This window comes from Gastrolobium bilobum, unplaced genomic scaffold, assembly GCF_033153095.1.
Source record: "Gastrolobium bilobum isolate Gb01-03AN ecotype WA unplaced genomic scaffold, APGP_CSIRO_Gbil_v1 utg36856, whole genome shotgun sequence".
Lineage (NCBI taxonomy): Eukaryota > Viridiplantae > Streptophyta > Magnoliopsida > Fabales > Fabaceae > Gastrolobium > Gastrolobium bilobum.
In genome coordinates, this window is record NW_026896491.1 from 31,655 (window position 1) to 59,650 (window position 27,996).

Genomic DNA, 27,996 nt, shown 5'->3' on the forward strand with positions numbered 1-27,996 from the left:
TGAACAGGGTTATATTCAGGAGGTGGTGTGGTTGTTTTGCTTAGTTGGTAAAGGTGGAGAGAGAGAGATGGAAGTGTGTGTAGAGAGAAAAATATTATAGTGAATGTGGAGACGGAATACAAGGGCTTTCGCTTTCTTTTTGGCTTCTCTTCTTTTCTTTATCAGTTTAAATAGAAAAATAGTATTGGAGATCGTTGCTATAGTACATATTTTGAATTTAATTTACAGCATTTGTTTTGATTTATAATTTAATGTAATTTAAAGCAAATAAGATTTGTATATATATATATTTATGTCTATTTTGAATTTAGAAATTAATGAAATAAGAGTTATTATGTTTTATTAGCAGCTGTAATTTTATGAGTTAGTTACAGATTATCATCCATTCGAATTAATTTATAATTTGTAATTTTGGAACTTATTTATAGGTAACATTTCAATGAAACGAGTAAGAGTGTAGATACAAGAGTCACGAGTTCGATTCCCATAATCTTATTTTAAGGTAGAATTAAGGACAAGGCAGATCAAAATAGACTTTTACAGCAGAAAGCAGATCAAAATGACCTTATATCATATTTATGCTTCAAGTCCAAAAGACTTATGCGTGAGTAAAAATATTAGAGAAATACAAAAATATACAAAATAATTAATCAAGTCTCACCTAATTAATATTTTAAAGTTTTGAGTTAAAATAATTCTTTTTATAAATATTATATCTCAGTTTTCTAAGTTCTAACGTTAATATCACAAGTCCCACCGCTTGTCCTTTTGCTGAGAAACGAAGAACATGACGCTCATACCCAATGAGTGCAGTTCAGTTGGTAATTTGGCGTTGAGTTAGTGAGGTTGGATATGTGTTCGATTCCCGCTGAATGCATTCTTGGGGAGGGGGCTGAACCTTTAGCCATCACTGTTCCCCCGCACTCCGGATTAGTCCCATAGCCGGCTCAAAAGAGTCGAAGCTCGTGGAGATACCGGAGGGAGCCAACTCGTCTCAAAGAGATAATTAGGGTTGGGTAACTCAAAAAAAAAAAAAAACATAATGCTCAGGCCGTTCGGGAGTTTTATGAATTTTTACATAATTATTATGGATATAATATTTCTCTTATTATACGAGATAAATTTATTTCTTATATATTCTTAAAAATATGTAGCAATTATGTGAGGTCAGAGAAAAGAGAAAAAAATTAGACTTATATATTTTTATGTATGTGTAAAAGATAAAATTATTTCATACAATATAAGAGACACTAAACTCAATTAAAGGATATGAGAAATTCATATTCAGTTCCACCTATTTTCAAATTTTTATTGTATTAGTGTTGACAAAAATGGATACGAAAAAAATTCAGAAGACAAGATGAAACTTCCCTGCGTTAATCATCTTATAAGTGTTTGTTAGAGTTATCTTATGTCCTGTCAATCTACGTATAAATGACAAATTTTGAGGTTGACAATAGTTCATATTGTGTTGTGTTAGTGTACATAATAAATATCATACTCTGAGATTAGCGGATGTCGTATTATATATTAATCCGTAAAATAAACAGTATTCACGTTAAAATTTTTGACATGTTTTTGAATTTGTATCGTGTTTATTGGTGTTAAGTGTATTTGTGTTTGAGGCAAATTCTTATTGTGTTAACTTAAAATGCCACCCTAAATTATTATAAAAAAACATAATATTTGAGAATAATCGTGAAACCTCAATATATATATATATATATATATATATATATATATGAGGAAGGATCATTTGATTCCAGAGTAAGATTTAAAATTCTTACTCATCATCCTAACCCTTGATTTCCGTTCATCCAACGGTTAACATTTAATAAGTTACAACAATTAATTAATTATTAATTTTAAATAAATGCTAACCGTTGGATGAACGGAAATCAAGGGTTGGGATGAGGAGTAAAACTTTTAAATCTTACTCTGGAGTCAAATGATCCCTCCCCTATATATATATATATATATAAAGAAAGAAATACGAGATAACCATACAAGTAATGCTATAAGAGATAGAATATTGTTATTACTAATCAGTGTTATTATCAATGTCATTACTAATTTATTTTACCGTTAGATTAATTATGTTGATCTAACTGTTCTGATTTAACTTTCTAAAAACAATTTTTTTTTCTATATTTAATACTTTATATTTATTTCCACCTTTGTATGTTTATGATTCTTCATATTTAATGTTAACACATTAAATATGAGAAATTACAATCATACAAAGATAGAAATAAATATAACCATTTGATCAATATAATCAATCTAACGGTGAAATAAACTGATAATAATATTATTAGTAGAGCTGTCAAAACGGGTCAGCCCGACCCATTTAGCCTAGCCCAAGTGGGTTGGGGCCAAAAAGCCCACAATGATATAGATCCACACGGGCCAAAGCCCTATGCGTTAGGGCCAGCCCACGGTCCTTCTAAAATTTTTATGTATTTTTTACACTACTAAAAAAGATCATATTTTTTACAAAAAAATTACGTTGCAAACGACAAAAAATTTCGTCAAAAAAATATTTTTTCGTTGGAATACTTTTCATTGAAAGGTGACGAAATTTTCATCCGATGAAATTTTTTACACAAATAAATTTTTTGTCAAAATTTTCGACCGAATTTAGTTTCCGTCAAAAGTTTTGACCAAAATGATTTTTAAATATTTTCGATAAAATAAATTCCACCAAAAGTTTTGACGCAAAAAAGAATTCCGTCAAAAATTTTGACGAAATATTTTTCGTCCAAAATTTTCGATGAAAATGTGTCCCAATGAAAATTTCGACGGAAGTATTATTTTCAAAAATTTTGAGGGAAATGTTTTTGTGAAACTTTCGACGAAATTTAGATTTCGTAAAGAATTTTGACGAAATATTTTTTTCGTCAAATTTTTTTACAGAAATAATTTCCATCGATTTTGACGTCAAAAATTTGATAGAAATTTTTTTTATCAAAAAATTTGTCGAAAATATTTTTCGTCAAAAAATGTCGAGGAAAATGTGTTTTATAGAAAATTTCGATGGAAATTTTTTTTGTCAAAAAGTATGACGCAAATATTTTCCGTCAAATTTAGATTCTGTAAATAATTTTGACGAATTTTTTTCCATCAAATTTTTTTACAGAAATTTTTTTCGTCAGAACTTTGTACAAAAAAATTTCAATGCAAATGTGTTTTGTTAAAAATTTAAACGAAAATATTTTTCGTCGAAAATTTTGACAAATATGTTTTTTTGTCAAATATTTTGTCGAAATTTAGATTTCGTAAAGATTTTGACAAAAAATTTTTTCTGTCAACAATTTTTACAAAAATATTTTTCGTCACAAATTTTTACGGAAATATTTTTCGTTGAAAATTTTCACTGGAAATGTGTTTCGTTTAAAATTTTGACGAATATATTTTCCGTAAAAAAATTTGGCGAAAATTTTTTTCGGCAAAATTTTTATAGAATTGTTTTCTATCGAAAATTTTTCAACAGAAATGTTTTTCCTTGAAAAATTTGATGAAAATATTTCTGTTAAAAGTTTCAACGGAATTTAAATTCTATCAAGAATTTTGACTGTATGTCAGTGATTTTGGCCAAATCTTGTTTCGTCTCTATTATTGACGTAATATGATTTTTGTCAAAAATTTCGTCTCTATTTTTGATGAAATATTTTTCGCCGATAAATTCTGTCAGTATTGGACACTTTTCTAGTCACATTTAAAAATGATTCATATTTATGTAAATTGGGTTGAATATTGTAGCCCGCGGGCCAGCCCCAACCTAACCCTATAATGAGAGGGCTTTAAGAGGATGGGGTTAAAATGACCCTATTACAAAGATGGCTAAAATTTTATAGGGCTTATCATTGGGCTACATGGGCTGGCCCTAGGACTTGAGCTATTTTTGACAGCTCTAATTATTAGTAACACTAATTAATAACAGAAAAATATGTATGCAGTTAATGCAGATAATTATAAAACGACGTCGTTTTGGGATTGAAAAATTAAAAAATTATAATTATAAAGACTATAATAACCCTGAAATAATTAAAATTACAAAAACACCATGATTTCTGCTCAAAACGATGTCGTATTGTGCTTACTGCAGATAAGTTATCTGCCGTAACTTCAGAAAAAGCGAAACCAATCTTACGGTGTAATACCAAAATAACTTTCTTTGATTTTCATTTATCAACATTTAATTGACATGACGCCATTACGTCTACACAAGACGGTGGAAGACTGAAACGACATTAATTTTGGTAACCGGATGGAATGTATGAAACCTGTGAGAAAGTGCGAGCAAAATGAGTTTGCAAAGAGGTAGGTGCCAATTTTGCGGCAAAATGGGTGATATTGCTATGAAATTAATCACTATCCCCCCAAGCCCAATTGCACCATCCTCGCGTTTGGCCATCAAAACATTTGACATTTACTTGACTCACTTTAGCTACGACATTGCCAATCTTTCTATCAAGAGTGACTATGAAGGTCTTACTGTTGACTTAAATAGCCAATCATAAAGAATCTTCCTATCTCACATTTGGTTCCACAATAATTCTCACATCCTCTTCACTTTTAAACTTCCAATTTACTTTGTGTTCTATTTGTCACTCAAATTTTAATTTTTGTTTTTCAAGTTTCAACTATGTCATTGTTATATATTGTCGTGTTTTGGGATAGGATGTCCGTTTATGTCGGTATTTATTACATTGACATTTGCCCTTAGATTCATTGGAGTCTTTTCTTAACATCTAGGTTAAATGTAACAATCTTTGTCAAATATATTTTCCGTAGTATAAGTTATAACTTACGTTTATTATATGAGATAGGATATTATTACTATTAATAATTATTATTATCAATGTCACTATCAATTTGTTTCACCGTTAGATCGATTATGTTGATCCAACGATTACATTTATTTTCACATTTGTATGGTTATGATTCCCAATATTTAATATAGGAAATCAAAACCATACAAAGATAAAAATAAAAATAAAATATTAAATATAAGGAGAAAAAAGGAAGTTTTAGAAAGTTAAATCAGAACCATTGGATCAACATAATCGATCTAATGGTGAAATAAATTGGTAGTGACATTGGTAGTAACACTAATTGGTAGTAACAATATCTTATCTCTTATTATATATGGGTTTAATATGTGAGGTCATGTGAAGAGAAGAGAGAAAAAAAAATATGAGCGCACACACTTTTATGTATGTGGGAGAGATAAATTTATCTCATATAACATGAGAAATATTGATGCACTTACAGTTGGCTCATTGCACATAGCTCAACCATTGATTCAGGAAACCCAGAGTCAACCAGAATTGTGATCCAATAAGTATAACTCAATTGTTAAAAGAAACATTAATTTGACATATAACAAATTACAGTCAAATTCAAGTCCAAATGAAGCAGCAGATGTGATTGCGGTTTGTTTCACAAGAAAACGAAAGCAACACATTTGATATGATTTGAGATCTAAGATTTGAGACGTGTTTTGAATAATTTAATTATAATTATTTATTTATTTTTAGAAGTTAATTATTGTTATATTTATTTTAGCAAGATTTCTTATTTTTAGGATTTTATATTTAGAATTTACAATTTTGGATCAATATGTAATTAATCCAGAAAAGTGTGCTTAAGACCCTTATTCTATGAGTTGAATTTTATTATTTTGATAATTAAAAATTGAGACCAGAGGATTACTCTTTTATTGTATCACAACTTTTTGTTTAGTCACTTTTCTATACGATTTCGGCATCATTTGGAATCAGAGCACTAGGTTGCCTTCAACCAATGGTTGAATAGAATCGTAGAGGTTATCAATGGCGGAGTCGTGAAGGCAAGGGACATGGATTCGTTCCTAAAGAAGACAGACAACCACGTCAGATAAACCCGCGTGACATAGAAAGTGAAGTGCTTGGACGACGGATCCAGGAAGCGAAAACTTGTGGAGGCGCAAAGCATGAAAATCTAATTTTTGGAGCGACTACTTGTGCGGGAGCAGAGCATAAAAATTCAATATTTGGAACAACAACTCGGGAGGGCCCATACCGAAAAAAAATTCAAATTTTGAAGCGACAATTTGTGGAGGCGCATAGCATGAAAATCCATTATTTGGAGCAGCGACTTGCATGGACAAAGTTGGATATTTAATCCAAAGAAGAAATGGAATCAGAGGATGCATCTAATATCGAAAAGGAGGACATTAATCCTTTGGAGATTCTAAACCAAGGACGAAATTGGGAAGTGCGATGTAATATCCAGAAAAAAATAATAGTAATTTATAATACTAATAAATTAATAATAATAAAAAATTATAAATTAGTAGTAATAATAATAATGTGTGTATGTATGTATATATATATATATATATATATATATATATATATATATATATATATATATATATATATATATATATATTGTTAGGACTAAAGATAAATTATGATTAATTGAATTATTAATTGATTGATCATTTATGCATTAATATTTGATTGTTTGATTGGTAATGTGATTGGATTATGATGGGTTAACAATGTTTATTTTATTAGATATGATGAGTCAATGATATTCTGAGTCACAATAAATTAAAAAGAAAAGAAAAATAATTGTACGAAGCCCAGCCCATATCAGAAACTAAATTTCATCTATAAATAGAGGCCTAGCTTAACCCTAACCAATCCTCAGTATTTTTCTTCTTCTCCTCTTTCTCCTACTCTTTCTTCTTACTTCAAAATTTTAATTATTTTTATTTTATTATTTTTACTTTTATTTATTTTATTATTTTCCTTTCGTTATCAATCGTTTCTCTGCTCAAATCATTATTTTTCTTTGATTATCAATCGCTTCTCTTTTCCAAATAACTTTTCTTCTATAAGGTAGCAAACACAGAGACCAGGTAATCCTAATCTATAAGAAATTGTATGTTATCTTTAAATAAAATTTGTTGTGTGTAATTCTTATCTTTAGGTAGTTATATATTTGGTTTGATATAATCTTAATACCTATGTTCTCTTAAGATATTTTTGTATATGAAATTTGGAGTTCCTAGGTTTCCTTAGGTTATTTTTTTTATAAATATATGAAATTTATATATGTAACCCTAATCCCTAGATATTTGTAGGTTATCTTTTGTATGCGTTCTGTTTGTAATCCTAATACTTATAGTACTATAGTTTTGTTTTATATAAAAAATTATTCTAATCTCTGATTTTAATTATTTCTAAAATTATTATTTGGGAACTTTATTGGGTTTTGACCCCTAGAAATGTATTTATATTATTTGGATTTTAATTCTAGAAAATAAAAGGTTATTTATAAATTATTTGGGAACTTATTGGGTTTTAACCCTAGAAATTATTAGGATTAATTATATGTATAATATCCCAGAAAAAATAATAGTAATGTATAATATTAATAAACTAAAAATAATAATAAATTATAAATTAGAAGTAATAATTTACATATATATATATATATATTGTTAGGACTAATGGTTGATCATTTATGCATTAATATTTGATTGTTTGATTGGTAATGTGATTGGATTAGGATGAGTTAGCAATCTTTATTTGATTAGATATGGAGTTAACGATATTCTGAGTCACAAAAAATTAAAAAGAAAAGAAAAATAATTGTACGAAGCCCAACGCATATCTGAGCCCTAAACTTCAGCCATAAATAGAGGCCTAGCTTAACCCTAACCAATCCTCACTATTTCTCTTCTTCTCCCCTCCTCTGCTACTCTCTCTTCTTACTTCAAAATTTTATTTTATTTTATTATTTTCCTTTGGTTATCAATCGCTTCTTTGCTCAAATCATTATTTTCCTTTTGTTATCAACCGTTTCTCTTTCTCAAATAGCTTTTCTTCTAGAAGTTAGCAAACTTGGAGACTAGGTAATCCTAATCCCTAGGAAATAGTATGTTATCTTTAAATGAAATTTGTTGTGTGTAATCCTTATCTTTAGGTAGTTATATATTTGGTTTGATGTAATCTTAATCCCCCTGTTCTCTTATGATATTTTTGTATATGAAATTTGGAATTCCTAGGTTCCCTTAGGTTATCTTTTATATATATATGAAATTTTGTATATGTGACCCTGATCCCTATATATTTGTAGGTTATCTTTTGTATGAGTTCTGTTTGTAATCCTAATACTTAGAGTACTATAGTTTTGTTTTATATAAAAATTTATTCTAATCCCATATCTTTAATTATTTATAAAATTATTATTTGGGAACTTTATTGGGTTTTGACCCCTAGAAAATAATAGGGTTATTTATAAATTTATTTATATTAACTGGGAACTTGTTTGGATTTTAATCATAGGGTTATTTATAAATGTATAATATTATTTGGGAACTTATTGAGTTTTAACCCTAGAAATTATTAGGATTAATTATGAGTATTATTAGGGAACTTTATTGGGTTTTACTTTCTATGGAAAAGTTTATTAGTGATAGATAACAAATGATAATATAAATTTTACCTTTGATAAAATTTGATTTTGTGTGATATATGTGGGATATGAGTCTTATTGAATAATTATGGAAATTGATTTTAATACCCTGTAAATTATGTTGATAGACATTTGGATTATGATAATGGATGAGTTGAACTTTATTTTGAATATTTTAATAGTTTTGAATAGTATGGAAAGTTATGATGACCTTGAGCAACAGATATATTGAAAGAATAAATTTTCAAATATGATAATTGTGATATGATTGAATTTTAATGATTGTATGTGATTGTAATTAATTAATAGTGGGAGGATAGCTATGAGATGATATCTCCTAAAGTGATGAATAAATATTTTGGGCTTTATGCCTCTGATAATTATGTGATGTGAAAAGAGATTATCCATTTTTCTCAAAGTGGTGTCTAGAAGGATATCCAGGATACTACTAGCAACTTTGGGAAGAGGTGATCACACTAGGAAGAGATATTTTTGATAATGGCGAAATTGTTGATATGTGACTGACAGGATATCCGGGTCACAGGGTAGACTGGCAGGATCACTGGGTCTACCATGATTCTCTTCCCACTAATATTTAAACCTGTATAGCTAGCTAGAAATATCTGAATCGATATCCTCGCTGCCCACTGCTAGCCACTTCATTTGAAACCTGTTTCACTAAAAGTCTCCTCCCCCGAAGGATCATTGCAGTCAAACAAACACAAACATAAAAGTCAGCAGAGCTGGTAATCTTAATCAAAAAAACAAATATATAACTCAATATAGTAATCAAATTAAATATATAGTTACATAATAATTAACTCAAATATCAACTTCATCATATATATAATGTATTCCCATCAATCAAACATTATTCATAATCTTTATTAAGTTCATTTAGTGGGAAGAGAACCATGGTAGACCCGGAGATCCTGCCAGTTGTAACACCCCGTAGTACTTCGGTTGTTAACATACATGATATTTGGCATACACAGCGGAAGACTTTATTTTAAACGAATAATAAAACATTTTACAAAAATACGAGTAAACTTTTTCCAAAACCTTTTATAAAAACATTTCTAAAAATGTTCACGTGAGATACTGCGGAAGCGTAAATCTAAACATACATATACTAATTAATCCCATGAGCCAGTATTAGTGGCCATTGACCATCAAGATATGACATCAAGTGTCATTCCTGACGGAGTCTCACGGACAGCATAACGGCTATATTTCGGATAACTGGGAACATGGTCCCACACATACAGATAACCTAATTGATACAATAATTTAAACAGATAGCTTGCAAGTCCCACACAGACTGCAATCTGCTCATTGGGTCAATACAAACAATAAGGCTCCATGCCCAAATTAACTAAATACATGCATCAAGTTTATATTAATTCAAAGTATAAAAGCATCAGTAATAATCCATGGCTCTAAGGATACAATCATGAGCCTAAATAACTACATACAATAATCTCCATAAAATAATTCAGAATGTTAACAACTCTACATGCCAACATCAAGTCTAAACATAATATAAAATCATCAGCTGCATCATCAACTACTCCAATGCGGGGGGCCTTTCCCCTAGAAGCATCACCACTACTCTGGGTACCTGAAATGATGTCCCCAAGCGGGGTGAGATAACAACATCTCAGTAAGCTCAATGTTCATCTCTAACCCCTGAGCCCAATTCCTGCATGACAAGTCAGATATAAAGCATATAATACAGATAAGGGTGTAAATGGGCTGGGCTAGGCCGGGCTTTGGCCTTCCTGGCCCAAGCCTACGTAAAATAAAATTCAGCCTATCTGACCTACTGGCCTATTAAAGGCTTTATTTGTAGGTCAAGCCCGACCTATTTTTTAAAATAAGAAAGCCTGACATGGCCTACAGGCCTTGTAGGCCTCCCACTATAGATACTAAGCAAAGAAAATAATTATATAGAGCAAAGAAAGTTCCATTCATGCATGCACTAGTACTTCTCATAAGAAAAAATGACAAACAAGAAAGAGTCAATATAATATCCCAGCTCTAGAATGTATATCATAGAGGAATAGAGTCAAAGAAATGGGAAAAATAAGAAAACTACAATTATTGAGTGTTGAAATAAAGTCTACAAGAGAATGTCATTCATCTTAAAATCTTTAAACCACCATCAAGACAAGGGAAAGAAAAGACGAAGCCGAGAGTGAGAAGCGCCGGTGCACATAAAAATTAGGGTAGGTATTGGTACTTTGCCACATAAAATAAATATTAATTTATTATTTTATTTTAATAAATTAAATAGGCCAGCATACAAGGCTTTAGGTCAAGCTTGACAAAATTGGCCTATGGCCTATTTTGTTAAAAAAGTTTTCTTATAAGCCTAAGCCTACTCTACTTTCTCTGAAAGGCCGGACTAGGCCAGGCTCAATGAAGGTCGAGCTGTAGGCTGGGCTGGGCCAGCCTGGCCCATTTACACCCCTAAATACATACATACAACATAAACATAGAATCATCATATCATCCTTGTGTAACCCCAGGGTCAAAGCCATAGACGGTTACACACGTGTGACTTCCAGGGTCAAGCCATAGACAGTCAACACAACCTCAGTATGAAATAGCTCCCAGAGTCAAGTCATAGGCAGCCTACATACCATGATCACTGGCCAGGATCCTCATAAACGTATATCATCAGTGCATCATCATAACATCAAGATCATATAACATCTATATGAATGTGAATGAATGCACATATACATCATACCATATACTTTCATATAAAATATTTCCCTTTAGGCTTACCCCAATTCTCCACCAACTAGGTTTAGAGGTAATCATATTCGTGTCTTGTCAAAGTTTGACCTACAGGTCAAATTATCCATCCCAAACATGATATGTTTTTATTCATGGGTTAAAAATTGAAACCAGGATACATTGATGAACCTAGAAAATTTTATTTATATCCATATACTTAATGGCAGGGTTTGTCTCCGAAAATTTTTTTAAAAGAAATTTTTAAATACATTAAAAAACAAAAAAAATATAAACAAGAAAAGAAAATAACGAAACTTCTCCTATTGATAAGCTTTGACTTTAAGCCAGCTCCAAATATTGCTAATTATTTCTGAATTATATGAACTTAGTTTATAAAATTATAACTGCAAATAGGCTGATGTGTTATTAGTTGTAATTGTGTTGATTGTTGTTTTTTTGGGCCAATGTCTACCAAATCGTGTAGGCCCACTTTGCTGGCTATCTTTGTTAAGTTTCACAACAATGGAAATGCATAGTTTTGTTTAGTAAGAATGTTAATGCTTGAAAACCATTTAGCTCATGACACCGACTGCACCTCCAAACCAAACACTGAGCTTACTTTTCACTTAGACAAGATATAATACTGCACTCTTTCTCACTTTTTCTCTTTCTTCTTGTTCATTTCTTTTCAAAGTTTGAATCTTTAAGCTGTTTTCTTATCTAGGTTTTTTGCTAAATCTTTTTTCTTTGTATCTGTGAATGCCATGGACAAATCTATGTAGTTTTTTCATCTAGATCTTTTTCTTTTCGCCTTGGGTTAAAAGAGGTTTTTTTGTTGTTGAATGTTTGAAGTTTTAATTTTTGTTAGATACAATCTCCATAGAGGAACCAGAGAAGGAGTTATCTACTTGTGGGACTTCAGAGTCCACACCACAGTAACCAATGTACATGAGAAGTTGACAATTTTTTTTTATGTTCGCACTTGCAGTTATAGGCGCCTACGCACCTAAGTAGGTTTGCCGCTGTTAGGACATGACTTGACGCAGGTCGTTGGTTATACGAGTTGACCCACAAAAATTGAAAACTTAATTTTTTTATACAAAAATTAAAAAGAAAAGAAAAAACTGACCCATGACCCACAACGAGTTATTTCAAAATCATCAAAATTTAATTTTTTTAAAACTTAATAAAAAAATTTGCCAGTTGACACACAAGTCAACTCGTGACATGATACGACACTAATTTGTGTTATTTATCTAAATCAATACACGACCCATTTAATTTGTAAAGATGAGGTTAATTTTTCTTTTATTACTTTGCGTGCTCTCTTGCTATTTTGTGGTTCGTTTGTGAAATATGCTCAATTCCTCTTTCTTGTATGGTTACGAATGCTATGGAAGAGCCTACTCCAATTTTCGCCCTTATATACGCCTCTACTGTGATCGCAGAAGGAATTTTTCTTGTAGCATGACTTATTCCTCTCTTTATAGGTATCCCTTGGTAATGAAGATAATATATTTCATAGGTATAATAATGGTAGTCTTAGGAGATACTTTTTTAGCTCTTGCTCAAAAGGATATTAAATTTGGCTTATTCTACAATATATATCTCAATTGGGTTGTATGATGTTGGCTCTAGGTATGGGTTGTTATCGAGTCGCTTTATTTCATTTGATTACATATGCTTATTCAAAAGCATTGTTATTTTTATAATTTGGATCCATTATTCATTCAATGGAAGCTATTGTTGGATATTCTCCGGATAAAAATCAAAATATGGTTTTTATGAGCGATTTAACTAAGCATACGCCAATTACAAAAACTACTTTGTTCAATCGGTACACTTTCTCGTATTCCACTATTTGCCTGCTTTTGTTAAAGGATGAAATTCTTAATGATGGTTGTATTCACTAGAGGTGGCTATATATATGGTTTGAGCACGACGGGTCAACCAGCCAACTTGTCAAAACGGGGCGGATTGGGTTGAGGTGTTCAACCCACCAACTCACTTTAAACTGCTCCGCCTAAAAATGGGTTCAACCCGCCGCGGGACGGGTTGACTTGCCGGGTTATATGTATATATATATATATATATATATATATATATATATATATATTACAATTAAGTAGTATTTCATTTGCCATTAAGCTTTTTGTGATATCCAAATTTTTTTTATCTTAGTATTTCCTAGAAAAAATAAACAATAACAATTTTATTTATGATAAATGTTATCTATATATGGAGACAATTGAGTTCTTAAAGAATGTTTAACTGAATATTAGTATACATTTAAGATTGAGACTGAAAAAATTAAGAGAAGTGTGAAATAAAATAAAATAATATTAGAAAAATTCATAAAATATAATTTATTTTTAAATTTTAATTAGTTTTGTTTTAATTGGTGGGTTGGTGGGTTGACCCGCCAACTCACCATAAAATGGGGTGAGTTCATTTTTTCAGCCCATATTTAATGGCGGGCCAACCCATTCCGCCTCATTTTTGGAGGGTTGGAGACGAGTCGGAGCAGGCCAACCCAAATTGCCACCCCTAGTATTCACTAGTTTTTGTGATAATAGCTTGTTTTGTTGTAGGATTAGCCGCATTTCATATGTTTTGAATCGATTTACTTGTTTTTGAAGGATATTTAAATGAAAAAAAACAATTCATCATTTTTGATATCTTTATTGGGTAAGGGAAAAGAAGAAGAAAAAGAAAAAGGAAAAAGAAAAAGAAATTTCATTTATTAGCATTTTCAACAATGAACAATGATGAAATGATTTTTTTTTTTTTTTTTTGAAATTAGACACATTGACACAAAATTTATCAAAATGTCCAAAGCATAACACATCTTTTAATGGATATTTTTGATAAAAATTTGGATTAAATAGAGATATTGTACTATTTTTTATGCTTGTATAAGTACTATTTACTTTGTTCATTGGGACCGTAGTAATTTCTTTCAGTTAAGTAGGAACTAGCAATTTGGATTTATTATCTAAATTGTTAATTCCATATATATATATATGTATGTATATATTAACTTCCTTCTACATATCTTTTACATCAAAAATCAAATCATTCTTTTGATTGGTATGCATTTCTCAAAAATGCAACTTTTTTATTTGTATAGCTTTTTTAGGAATCTTTTATAACCTCCTTTTTTTGGGTAAGCATAGCCTGTTTATTCGACTTTAAAAATTTTAAACTTATTGATTTTTTTTTAAAAATCGTTGTACAAAAATTTGTCTCAAATAAATTGAAAAATGTAATATATGATTGGTTAAATAATATCAATTATGTAGATACTTTTTATGTAATATTTTTAATTATGGGTGTCAAACAATTAGATAAACTAAATTCTTTTTTTCGATAAACGCGTAATTGATGAAATCTCAAATGATATTAGTATTTCAAGTTTTTTTTATTTATGAGAAAAGCTATTAAATATTGTAAGCATAGCTTGTGAAAACTAAAGAAACACAATTAAGAAAGTGGACTACAAAGCAAATGTAATTTACCCTGTTTGAACCATAAATAAATTTAAATCACAGGGACTGGGCAGGACACTCATGCATTTATTATCAATCCAATGCTTGAAATTTGTTGTATCTACACGAACATCACACCCACATATTCACCAGCAAACAACACAATCTGCTTTTGCTGCATACCAGCAACTCCCATGACAGCAGAAGAGCGAAGCTTCCTGAGCAATGCTTTTGGCACCCATTTGTTCTCACCATCCTGCTCACTCCAAATCACTTCCACCAGTTACAAAACATGTATTTTCCCAGGCCATAAAAGCAATGCCATTGATAATACCCCTGACATTAGGCTTGTATGTACTCCAATAATTTTACACGTTCTCAGTCACATACAAATTTTGCACTATCAATACCAATCAACAACAGAAACCCAAATACAAAGTTTTACTTTTATGCAAGAATATTTGTGTCGCAAACATTGCCCCTTGTACTTTATTCAGATTTGCTGATACTTGAATGCATCCACCATCAGCCTTGTATACTGAAAATAGGCTGTTTCCTTTTAGGTGCCAAGCTATATCTTCTGGCCATCTCCTATGCGCACAATCAGTAGTTAGTTACCTTAGGCTTGACCTGACCTATTATGCTTTCTAAATAAAATAGGTTTAGACTTTTAGAAAAGTTCATTTGAAAATTAGGACATAGGCCCACTTTAAAAAGCCTAACCTAAAAGGCTGCAACCTAACCTTTTAATTTTTTATATTTATGATATACATTGTTTGTTTAAAGACATATTCTGAGATCATGATTTGTAATACTAATTTACAAAGTAATAGGATTAATGTTATTTTAACAAATAATAAATATTTATTTAAAATTTTAAATATAATATAAAATTAAATTAGTAAAGAAAGTGAAAATTATATGTATACATACATATATGAAATTTTCATGTGATCTTTATGAATATTTTAATGAGATCTTTATGAACATTTTCATGTGATTTTTATGACTATTTTCATAAGATTTTTATGAATATTTTCATGTGATTTTTATGAATATTATTTCATGTGTTGTTAATGAAAAAATTATTTTATTCTCTTTTTAAAATACAATTAACATAATTAATTTAAAAGAAATTGGGAGTATTATCATTCAATGGATTGTCTAGGGTGTGCATGACAACCATTCTATTCCCTAGCACTGTTTCTGAAAAGAAACAATTCTTTTTTATTTCTGTTCCTTGGAACAATTTTAGAGAAAAAAATGTGTTTGATAACATGTTCTATTTTTATTCCAAGAATGAGAATTGCGTTTGATAACATGGCAAATAATATAATAAAAATAATTCCTATTAAATATAAAAAAAATTCGGATCATCACTTTCCTTTCCATATGGTGTGGTTGTGGTGGTGGTGGTGGCGGTGGCGGGGGGTGGCGGTACAACGGTGGCGGCGGCAGTGACGTGGTGATGATTGTGGTGGTGGTTGTGACGGCAGTGGCTGCGGCGATGGTGGTGGTAATGGTGGCGGCGGCGGCCATGGTGGTGTGGAGGTGACGACAATGGCTACGACAATGGTGGTGGAGATGATGGTTGGTGGCATATGTGGTTGGTGGCGTTGGTGGCGGCGACAATGGTAGCGGTGACTTGGTGGTGGTGGTTGTGAGGATATTATGGAGGTGGTGGTGGTGGTGGCAGTGGCTGCAACAGTGGCGGTGGTGGTAGGTGACAATGGTGGTGGTGGTGGTGACGGTAGTGGCTGTGACGATGGTGGTGGTGGTTGGTAGCGGCGGCGGTGCCGGTGTTGGCTGCGGCAACGATAGTGGTGGTTGGTGATAGTGGTGGTGATGGTAGCGATGCCGTTTGTGGTGGTGATAGTGGTGGTGATGGCGATGGTGGCGGTAGTGGTTGCGATGAAGGTGGTGGTGGTGGTTGCAACGGTGGTAGTTGTGGTGGTGGTGATGGTGGCGGTGTCGTTGTGGTGGTGGTAGTGGTGGTGATGGAGATGGTGGCGACAGTGGTTGTGATGATGGTGGTGGTGGCGACGGTAATAGTGGTGGTGGTTGCAACGGTGGTAGTTGTGGTGGTGGTGATGGTAGCGGTGCCGTTGTGGTGGTGGTGATGGCGACAATGGTTGCGATTATGGTGGTGGTGGTGACGGTGGCGGTGATAGTAGTGGTGGTGGTGGTTGCAGCGGTGGTAGTTGTGGTGGTGGTGATGGCAACAGTGTCGTTGTGGTGGTGGTAGTGGTGGCGATGGCGGCAGTGGTTGCGATTCTGGTGGTGGTGATGGTGACGGTGACGGTGGCGGTGATAGTGGTGGTGGTGGTTGTTGCAGCGGTGGTAGTTGTGGTGGTGGTGGTGATGGTGGCATGATGGTAGTGATGGGTGGAGGTGGTGGTGATGGTGGCGGTGGCATCGTGGTGGTGAGGGGTGGTCACAACAACACTAGTGGTACAACGGTGGCGACGACGATGGTGGCGGTGGTCGTGTTGGGATGATGGTGGTGATGGTGATGATGGTAGAGATGGAGAGTGATTAAGAGAGATAAGTGTTTCTCATTTTGTGCCCAGGAATAAAAAAATAGAAATTTTCTGATTCTTTTTTCTGTTCTCCAGCACAAAAATTAATCCGGTTCATCCCGGGAACAAAAAAATAAACCGGTTTTACCAAACGAGTTTTCTATCCATTTCTGTTCCCGGGAACATAAATTAAAAAAAAAAATGATTCCGGAAAGGTTGTCATGCGCACCCCTAGTGCCATATATGTTCATAATAATAAGGTAAGTTTCTTTGTTATTAGAATTCATTTTTATTATTATCTCTACTATGACATGTTATATTTAGATTACATTTAAAAAGAATTACAGATTATTTTATTTTTATTATGATTAATAATTTTTTTTATTTGCAGGACCAAAATTTTTGAAGTTACGATTTTTTTTATAGCCAACAGGGCCAGAGCCCAAAAAACAAAAACAAAGACAGAACACCAAAACAGAAACAGAAGCTACTTCAGTAAGATCAGCCGGATAAATAACGTGAATGCCAGTCACAATTGTTTTAATATCATTTTAGACATTTAGTTTTTTTATTAGTTTTTTATTTTATTTTTAGTTTAGGAATTCTTAAATGTTTGTTGTCATTGATCTATATATAGGTATTTAAATTTGGGAGCTTTGTTGAATTTTTTTTTGTTTTAATTGTTGTAAGTAAATATGTAATGTATAATTTATTTTTAAATGTTAGATTTGAATTAATGGAAGTTTAACTTTTTTAAATAACAATTGTTATCATTTCTGTCTACAACTAAAATAGATGTCACTTGTTATCAAAATAAAAATAAAAATAGATGTCACAATTCAAAATAAATTTTAATAATAAGAATTATAAATCATTATAGGAAGTTTATAACAGTGACAAAAAATTTGTAACTATTTCAAGAGTAATAGTGACAAATAATTTGTCTTTATAGTTATTATTATAACGTGACGATTAAATCATCATTAATGTTGTAAATATGTGTGACAAATTATTTTCATCATTATTATTTACAAATATATGTTACATTGTTTTTTATCACAATAACTATCTTTTTTAGTGTCATCAGAAAATATCATCACTAATATAACAACGATGTTATAGCTTTAGTAACGAAAGTTGACGAAATAAAATATTGTCACAAAAGTGTTCTTGTCACGAGTTTTATATACTTCAGTGACAATTTTTGTCATCACAAAAGAGTATTTTTTGTAGTGATAATAATTGATAGGGATATAAATAAGCTGAGTCGAGCCATGCTTTAGTTTAAACGAGCCAAGCCTATGAAAAAATATTTTGAGCTTGACTTGACTTGTATATAATAAATTAAAGGCTTGACTTGAGCTTGACTTGACTCATTTATAATTATAAAATGTATTTTTTCAAATTCAAATATGTCCAAATGTTGAGATTATGATAAAAAAGTAAAGGCTTGGCTTGAGCTTGACTTTACTCATTTATAATTATAAAATATATTTTTTCCAAACTCACATACGTCTAAATGTTGAGACTATAAATGCATTAAATTATGTATTCCTTTGTTAGAGAAAAAATAATCATAGAACCCACTCAGTCCACATATATTTTAAGATCGAATAATGAGCTCCGCTATTTCTTCTTAAACATTGATCCAGCTTCTTAAACATTGATCCAACTCGTGAAATAGAGAATGTAGGGGAAGGACATTTTAAGAAAAGTATGTAATATAGACTAACCTTTAAAATTTCTTCTTAAACCTGTGACGACTCCACTGCTAATAGGATAAGTTGTCCAAACTTCAAAGCTTATTATATTATAATCTTTAAAGAAGAATAGAGAAAGAATACATGAGTTTGGTCAGTTGCTTGTGGAGTTAAAGACAACAGTGAAAAAATAGGGTTACAAAAATAGGGTTAATGATTTCGTAACATAAAAATATATTATTTATTATAATAATATATCGGGTCAGTTTCCAGGCTTTTAAGTCAAGCCTCATTAAATTAGGTTTAGGCTTGATTGCCAAACAATTTTTTTTTTAAGTTTGAGCGTGTTCTATTTATTAAACAAGTCAGGCCAAACCAAGCTTAAAGCAGGCCAAACCTCGGCTCTTGACAAGTCGCTCGGCTCATTTACACCCCTAATAATTAAAACTGGTATCAGAGCCGGATTGGGCTCGAGCTAGCCTAGTGATTGGCTAGGAGGCGGGTCGAGTACGTTACGCTTCGGGTACTCGGTTGAGGGGGAGCATACCAATGGTGGGTTTCACACTTGAGGGGGAGATTGTTGGAATATTCAAGTGTGATGAATTCCACATTGGTTTGAGGGAGAGATTGTTGGAATATTCAAGTGTGATGAGTTCCACATTGGTTGGTAATGAGCTAAGTGAAGAGTATATAAGTGGAAGGGACCCATGAAACCATTGCCTTAAGGTTTTGGGTTGAGACAAGGTGTCGGATCCACTTGCTACGGTTGGTGTAGCCTTTGGTGGTGGCCCCCGCCACGGGCTTCCCTTGGACCCGCTTGACATTGGAGTTTGAGGGAACGAACCATGTTAAGAACCTTGAGGTCACCACCCCAAAAGCTAGCTCAAAGGGTAGGAGTGCCCAAGGCCTTATAAACCTCACATTAGTTGCCCATACAACCAATGTGGGACTATATTTCTCAACACGTCCCCTCACACGAGAGTCCACTGGGCTTGAAGGGTGGACAACATACAAGCCCACCTACATGTGGAAATTCCACTACAGAAAGTGGGAGGCGGTGAGATTTCGAACGCTCTGATACCATGTTAAGAACCTTGAGGTTAAAAAGTGTCAGTTAACTCTGTCGTTTACAGTGAGAACTTAAAATTAAAATTTGCATCTATCCATTCTCTCTATTTAAGGATAACTTTATTGTTGTTTTAAGATTCGCGTTTCTTCTCTAATATATATGAATAAAAAATATTTATCATAAATCTAAAACTTGGCAGATCAATCATACAGGCAAACAAGAATTTAAAGAAATTAGATATAATTAAAGCCATTCATAATAAATTTTATTTTACTTTTTGTGCAACGATGACAAATAATTTATGTGATTAATTTCTAGGACGTCTTATATTAAGCTTAGGCGTAATTATTATAAAAAAAATAAGACAAGAAAGATATTCCCTGATTATAACAAATTATTTTTAAATCATGTATGTACTACAATTAAGCGTGTTTATTAACTGGATAAGTTTTTAAATTGAATTAAATGTTTCATAATAGTAATAATAATAATAATGATGATAGATAAAATTTAAGCTTTTCTATTATACACTATCAGTCTTTAAAGCTGTTTTGAAGGCCAGAACAACGTTGTTGAATTTGCGTAAAGACAATTATATTGTGATTCTGGTAAGATAATTTAGTAGTTTTCAATAAAATTAATTGGGCTGGCCAATTCTAATTTCATTATATTTTGTCGATCCAGCAAAAAATGAACAATATAACTCTACGCCTTATGCAAATAAATTATCATGGCAAATGGATTGACCCAAACCCAATTGGCCGCAGTTGATAAGTTACCGCTTACAGCTGTAGTAAATAATTTGTAGGCATCTTAAGGCAAAAAAAAATTAAAATAATGTATTTAAATTAAATAATTACGCATTTAATGTTGTTTCGTAAAAAATTACACATTTACTGCACAATGTGACGCTAGTTTTGGGCGTCACATGTGACGCCCCATTGGGGCGTCTTATCCATGGGAGAGACGCCCCAATGGGGCGTCACATGTGACGCCCAAAACTAGCGTCACATGTGTGCTCTATATATTTTCTCACCCCCTCCATTCAATTCACACCTCTTCTCTCACTCTTCATATCTCTCTTCTCCACCAACATTCCTTTATCTTTAATTTAGTATTTGAATTTTAGTTGTAATTCTATTTAAAAATGAGCTCAAATCCTGATTCTGTTCGTGTTGTGTTATATTACAATGGTAGGAAGGTAAAAGGTCGACGATGTGTCATATTCGAAGGTGAAAAAAGGCCGACACGTATCCAACGCAACACAACCATTGGCGAACTGCATCAGAGAATTCGGCAGAAGTTAAGTCTTCAAGACAACCAATGTATCACTGAGATCACGACAAGGGTGTGGCAAGGTGATAAATACATTAGTTTGAAAGTGCTTGACGATGAAGACTTGGAGATGACAATGGAAGAATTTTGCAACCAGTCAAGGACAGATTTTCTAGAGTTGTATGTCGACATCGTCGCAACGGAGAATGCTCCCATACCGGTGAGGTCAGTTTATTTAAATTCTCCCTGTCTTCCAGCTTCTCCTGCCGTTCATGCGTCTCCAGTTGGTAACTTTTCTGAGGGAGATAGAAATGATCCGACTTGGGAAATGCACGACGAAGATGACGATGAAAATATGGCAATGGAAGAACATCTTCTGGCGGAGGATGCTAGTGCTTCAGAAGGAGATGAATCTCGTGAGATGGGTGCGTCTGAAATTCCAATATTCCATCAACCAGTCGTCGCGCAAATGCCGCAGTTGAATGACGTTGCGTCTACTCCGTTTGGTATTCCACAAGAAGGTAATTGTTCCCATTTGTATACTGCGTGAATAAATAACTGATTTAATACCTGAATTAGTAAGTTCGTATTAAAAAATTATAATCCGCAATTGCAGGTGACACAGATGTTATTCCTTTTTGGGAAGGAATTCCGCATTATTCTTACATTGATTGGAGTTATCAGAGCGAACAAGAATCATGTACTGATGGTTCGGTGTCTGGATCGGCTTCAATACAAGGTCCGTGGCAACTGGGTGACATGTTATTTGTCAATCAAGAATTTGCGACAAAAAAAGATGTCCAAATGGCACTTAAGCACAACCTGTGGAATAGCACCGGTAGGTGGGCCCCCTTGTGGCTTCCCACGCCTAGTCTTAATCTTTCTTACATGCTCAGTATTCCACACTCGCTGTGAAATATGACCTTTCTGCGACCTTTGACGAAGGACCTCCCACCTGTAGGGTCCATGTATGATCCACATGCTGGGATCGATGGGCTCTACATCCGAATCAGATCCCGAAGAAGATGATGACTCAGCCATTATCCTCAACTAACTACAAAGTTATGCACTCCCGCATTAATAACATCATACATACGAAATTTACAAAGTCTCTAACACTATTTATAAATCACTAATTAATATGCTAAACCCTAATACATAATTAAAAATCGGTAATAATAATAACTACGTAATAATAATATTACTATATCATTACAACATTCATAGCATGACACAAAATTTCTAAGTGATTATCCTAATGTTCCAAGTCTCTAATATACAATCAATCATAACATGTATTACTAACTAGCACTGTAATTTAAATGTATACATATGAGGTATTATGACCTTACCTACGTTGGCAGAGCTTCGCTACGAACCGCGGTTAGAGAGAGGTTAGAGAGAGGTTGGAGAGAGGTTAGAGAGGTAAATGAGTAAGGAGTGAAAAAAGGAAAGTGGAGTATATATAGGTTGCACATGAGACGCCCCAGTGGGGCGTCTTCTCTAGGAGAGAGACGCCGCACTGGGGCGTCACATGTGACGCCCAAAGAGGGCGTCTCATTGTGCAACAGATATGTAATTTTTAACAAAACAGCATTACATGCGTAATTATTTTAATTAATTACATTATTTTAATTTTTTTGCCGGCATCTTAATAACTGCTCACCCACTAAATAGTGGTAACTCAATTGGTGTAAGAGAGTTAAGAGTTAAACAGGTGAGGGTGAAAGTACGTATTCAATTCTCTCCAGTATAATCTTTGGAAAGAATTTAAAGTTTTAATTCTGGACTCATCCCAAATCGAATTAGTCGCGAACTAATAAACCGATTGGAATATTTCAAAAAAAATAAAATAACTGCTCACCCAAAAATGACATCTTAAATCTAAAATAAAATGAACATACAATTTCTATATATATTTCGATTCGTGAGACAATAGTTATTTAAGATAGAAAGAATGAAAAATAATATCTTTTTCAAAATTATGTTCCAATAACACGTGTCTAATCCGATAAAAAAAAGTTTTGAAATGATATATTGATTAGATCACAAAATGGTTATAAATACAAAATACCAGAAATTTTAATATGAAAGGAATTATTTTAATTAAAATATTTTAATGACTGGGATCACTTCTAAATATAGATATATCACCTTGTTAAAAAATTTAGCATTATTATATAAGAATAAACATTATTTTTTTTTTACTTTACCTTTTTTTGGTTTCAATATAAGACTAATTCATAATTTTTTACTGTACTCACATTTTGAGTAAATTTTGATTTTACATTAAAATAGTTACCCAAATTGAATTCCAGAACATGCAAAATACAAGAACTCACGACAGTAAACAAGCAAGATTAATAGTGCTCCTTTATTATAAATCTAGCATTCATCTTTTATACGAAAAATATGTGTTCTTTTAAAGGACACATTCTTATGCCATTTTAGGAGAGAAGTAAATACAAGGAGGTGTGAGTCCCACTAAAAAAAATAAAGACAAAAAAATAAAAATGTGGGTCTCACTTCTTTGTATTTACCTCTTTCTTAAAATGACTTATGTGTGTCCTTTAAAAGAGGACACACACTTTTCCAATCTTATATTTATAGGAATTAATGCAAGAAATTTCTTATCATAAAATATTACTTTTTCTTTTGTTTCCGAACCGATTCGTGATAAAACTAATTAATCGGAAAACTGTTGGAATTATATTAAAGGGTGATTATGAAGAATAATTGAATAAGTTTTTATCATATGGTTGTTGCAGTACTAAAAAATGATATTTTTTTGACAAAATAATTCTGTCAAAAATGATATTTTCGACGGAAATTAAGTCGTCGAATATCTTGTGGTTAACAATTTTTTTTCGGAATTAAAAATTTCGTCGAAAATTTTCGCTAAAAATTTCGATGAAATTAATTTCAGTAGAAAATTTTCGACAGAATAATATCCATGGAAAGTTTCAATGGAAAATAATTTCATCGAAAATTTTCTATGAAAAAAGAGTGAAATTCCGTCAAAAAACCTTGCAATAATTTTTTACGAAAAACAAATGAAATTTAGTCGAAAACTATTGTCTCAATTTTTTATGGAATTGCTTTTCTGTCAAATTTTTATAATTTCTCTCTACAAATTAGTACCAATTTATGTTTTTCACCTAATAAACAAGGGGAAAGATATTGTGACAACCAAGTTGTGTTACTACTAAGTGACTACCAATCAATCTTACTGTTAGATCGATTATATTGATCCAACGGTTATATTTATTTCCATCTTTGTATGGTCATGATTCCCCAAATTTAATACTTTATATTTATTTTCACCTTGTATGGTTATGATTTCTCATATTTAATGCTTTCACTTAAAATATGGGGAATCATGACCATACAAAGATGAAAATAAATATACGTTGGATCAACATAATCGATCTAACGGTGAGATTGATTGGTAGTCATTTGGTAGTAATACAACTTGGTTGCCACAATATCCTTCCCCAACAAATATAATGAAAGTAAATAACATATCAAAATCATATCATCTTAATATAATTAATGATGATTTCGTCTCTAATTCCATTCTTACTTTCAAATGCAAAATTGTAAATGCAGAACTTTCAAAATTTTAAATGAATTTTAATTCAACAAATAACTAGTAATTTCAAACATATAATACACAACTAAACTAAGATTAATGACCAAAAACACCATATATAATGACAAGTATGAATTGTATACAAGTAAATATATCACATAAATGGGTTTTACATTTGTCATGTTGCATGACAAATGCAAAGTTTCCTACACATACATCGATATTTGTGCTGCAATTTCTTTCCTTTTCTTTTTATTTTAATCATGGTGGACCCCACACTTATTGTCTCTATAACATGACAACAGAATTTTCCTACAACATTATACTTGTTTTTCCCCACATAAATAAATGAAAAACTATGTTAAAAGAACTAGGTGTGAAAAAAATAAATCAATCCTCCCCGTTATCACACAAGTGTTAAAGGGACTACACTCATTCAATTGCCCACCAGAATAACTATCTACAACAGGGCTTTTTTACCCTTATAACCCTTTAGGTATAATTAATTACCAAATTGATCTTCATTATAAACTATTTCAAAAATTTAACCTACCCAAAAAACATAAAACCAATCTGCGCATGTTTGACCGTTGACCACCAAGTCTACCCGGGTACACCCCTCCCTACTCGGGTATTTTTTGAAATTTTTTGCCTACCCGGGTAGGGAGGGGTGTACCCGGATATATTTCTTGACATCTGAAAAATTGCTTGAATTATTTACCCGAATAGAAAGGGGTGTACTCGGGTAAATTCTTACTTCAAAGTAAAATCCTCTGGTTTGTAAATGCCCTCCCTCTTTTTAGGGTTTCCATTAGGCTTTTCCTTTGGGACTACACCCTCAGGATCAAAACCAAGTCCAGAAGCATTACTCTCTTTTTTAACCAATAATGAACGACTCCCATTAATTGTCGTTTTAAGCTTCTTGTAATCAAAATCATTGAAACCTAAGCCACCCGATTATGTTTCCGCCTTCATTTCAGCAGAATGTGGAAAACAAAAGAGAACTTTTTGAGCCACATTTATTTCTTTTCCCCTGTTTTACAAATCTCGTTCTAATATCTTCTAAATTAATATCATCTTCAAACCCGAAGCGTTTGCTATCTTTTTTGATTCGTCCATTACTTTTCCATGTATCAAGAACCGAGTCACTGAACCTGGAAGGAAGCATCTGAGCTCGACCTCTCGACGACCGCAACAATGGAGGTCGAACCCATTCTGATTCTGAGGCCAACTCTAGTGTTTTTCTACTTGCACCATTCAACTCCATAGAATTTGAATGGCCATGGGAATGGACCACACCACCCCAATTCCATCCTTCACTGGACCTAGACCCAGAACCACAGCTCAAGTCTTCATTCATCATCCGCTACAAGAATTTACCCGGATACATCCCTCTCTACCCGGGTAAATAATTCAAGCAATTTCTAAGATGTCAAGAAATATACCTGGATACACCCCTTCCTGCCCGGGTAGGCAAATATTTTCAAAAAATACCCGGGTAGGGAGAGGTGTACCCAGATAAGCTTGGTGGTCAACGGTCAAACAGGAACAAATTGGTGTTATGTTTTTTGGAAGGTTATTTTTTAAATAGTTTATAATAAAGGTCAATTTGATAATTAATTATACCTAAAGGGTTAAAGGGTAAAAAAAAACCCTACAACAGCTCGTCAAATGTGAAAGCAAAATTTTAAAAACAACTTCCAGAGCTTGGAGAATTAATGAGATTTTCGCAAAAGATGAACTGCAAGCTATTCTTCATGTGCTTATCTCAACTTAGCAGTCCAATCCATCTTAACATTGGAGTTACTTTCTTTGACCTTCGTCCAGGAAACCCTCCATGTTTTAAGCAAACTTTGCCCGCTGTAAACCGCAAAAATCAGATGACATCAGAGATAGTAGTCAAACTATGATACTGCAATAGTAAATTAGTTTTCCACGTAAACAACAAAAAATGAACTTCAAGTTCTACAAAAATGCTATAGTAGAAAACAAAATAGTAATAGTTTACTTTGACGAATAAATGGGGGTTCCCAAACTAGAAGAATGAGTAACATTTGACACATCCTGCGATGATGAAAGCGATGCCTCCTTCTACAAAACCTTTGACACCCTTTATGTTGTTTTTTTTCCTCGAGAATGGGAACGAATAGAAAAAGATGTGAAGGACTAATGGGAAAGAGAAAAGGACAAATTGAAATTAGGGTTCATCTCACTTAAGATCATGAGATGGGAATGAAGGCCACACGCTATAGAAAAAGAGTGGGGAATGGTAGGCCTTTGAGACATATGCAGAAAACTATCACTGTTGTTTTGGTTTGGAGAAAGGCATAGGCAATGCGTCGGTGAAAAACTCACATCACGCAAACACAAATATCATAATGAATAAATCAGAGCTTATTAGCTTGTCTCAAAGAGAGAGCGGGAAAGGAAGTGAAAGAGAGAAGGAGGGAAATGATAAAAAAATGATTATTATGTATAAAAACAATTTTCAAATAGAAAATAATAAATTATGATTAATTTTTTTTTACAAATTTAATTTTGTGCTAAAAATCATTTAATTAGAAAATAATAAATATAATAAAGTGATTCATATATAAAAACAAAAAAAATGAAAAAAAACGTACAATAAGAAAAGAAAAAGAATAATTTAATACCCACAATTGCAAAAATTATAATATTTAAATTTGATTTATTATTTATACGTTTTTCGACGGAATTATTTTTTGTCAAAAATTTTCAACGATAAACAAATTTCGTCAAAAATTTCATACATATAATTTCTTTTTTATAATAGTTTTTGACGAAAAATGAATTCCGTCAAAAACTTAATATTATAAATTTTAATTTTTTATTTTTTTATAAGGGGTTTAGACGAAATTATTTTCCCTTCAAAAAATGAATTTCGTCAAAAACTTCATAAATATAACTTCTTTTTTAATTTATTTTTATAAGATTTTGACAAAATTATATTTCTGTAAGAAATTTTGATCGGAAAAAGAATTTCGTCGAAAACTTTATAAATATAATTTCTTTTACATATATTTTTTTTAAAAATTTTGACGAAATCCATTTTTTGTCAAAAAAATTTGACGGATTATAATTTTCGTCGATAATTTTTGACAGAATACAATTT

General features: G+C 32.2%; 2 pseudogenes; one reads left to right on the forward strand and one right to left on the reverse strand.

Moving 5' to 3' along the window:
* The first annotated feature begins 12,500 nt into the window (after positions 1-12,500).
* Positions 12,501-13,857, forward strand: LOC133300010 (NAD(P)H-quinone oxidoreductase subunit 5, chloroplastic-like; annotated as a pseudogene).
* An 877-nt stretch (positions 13,858-14,734) lies between these two features.
* LOC133300002 (uncharacterized) lies at positions 14,735-26,223 on the reverse strand (annotated as a pseudogene).
* Positions 26,224-27,996: the final 1,773 nt, after the last annotated feature.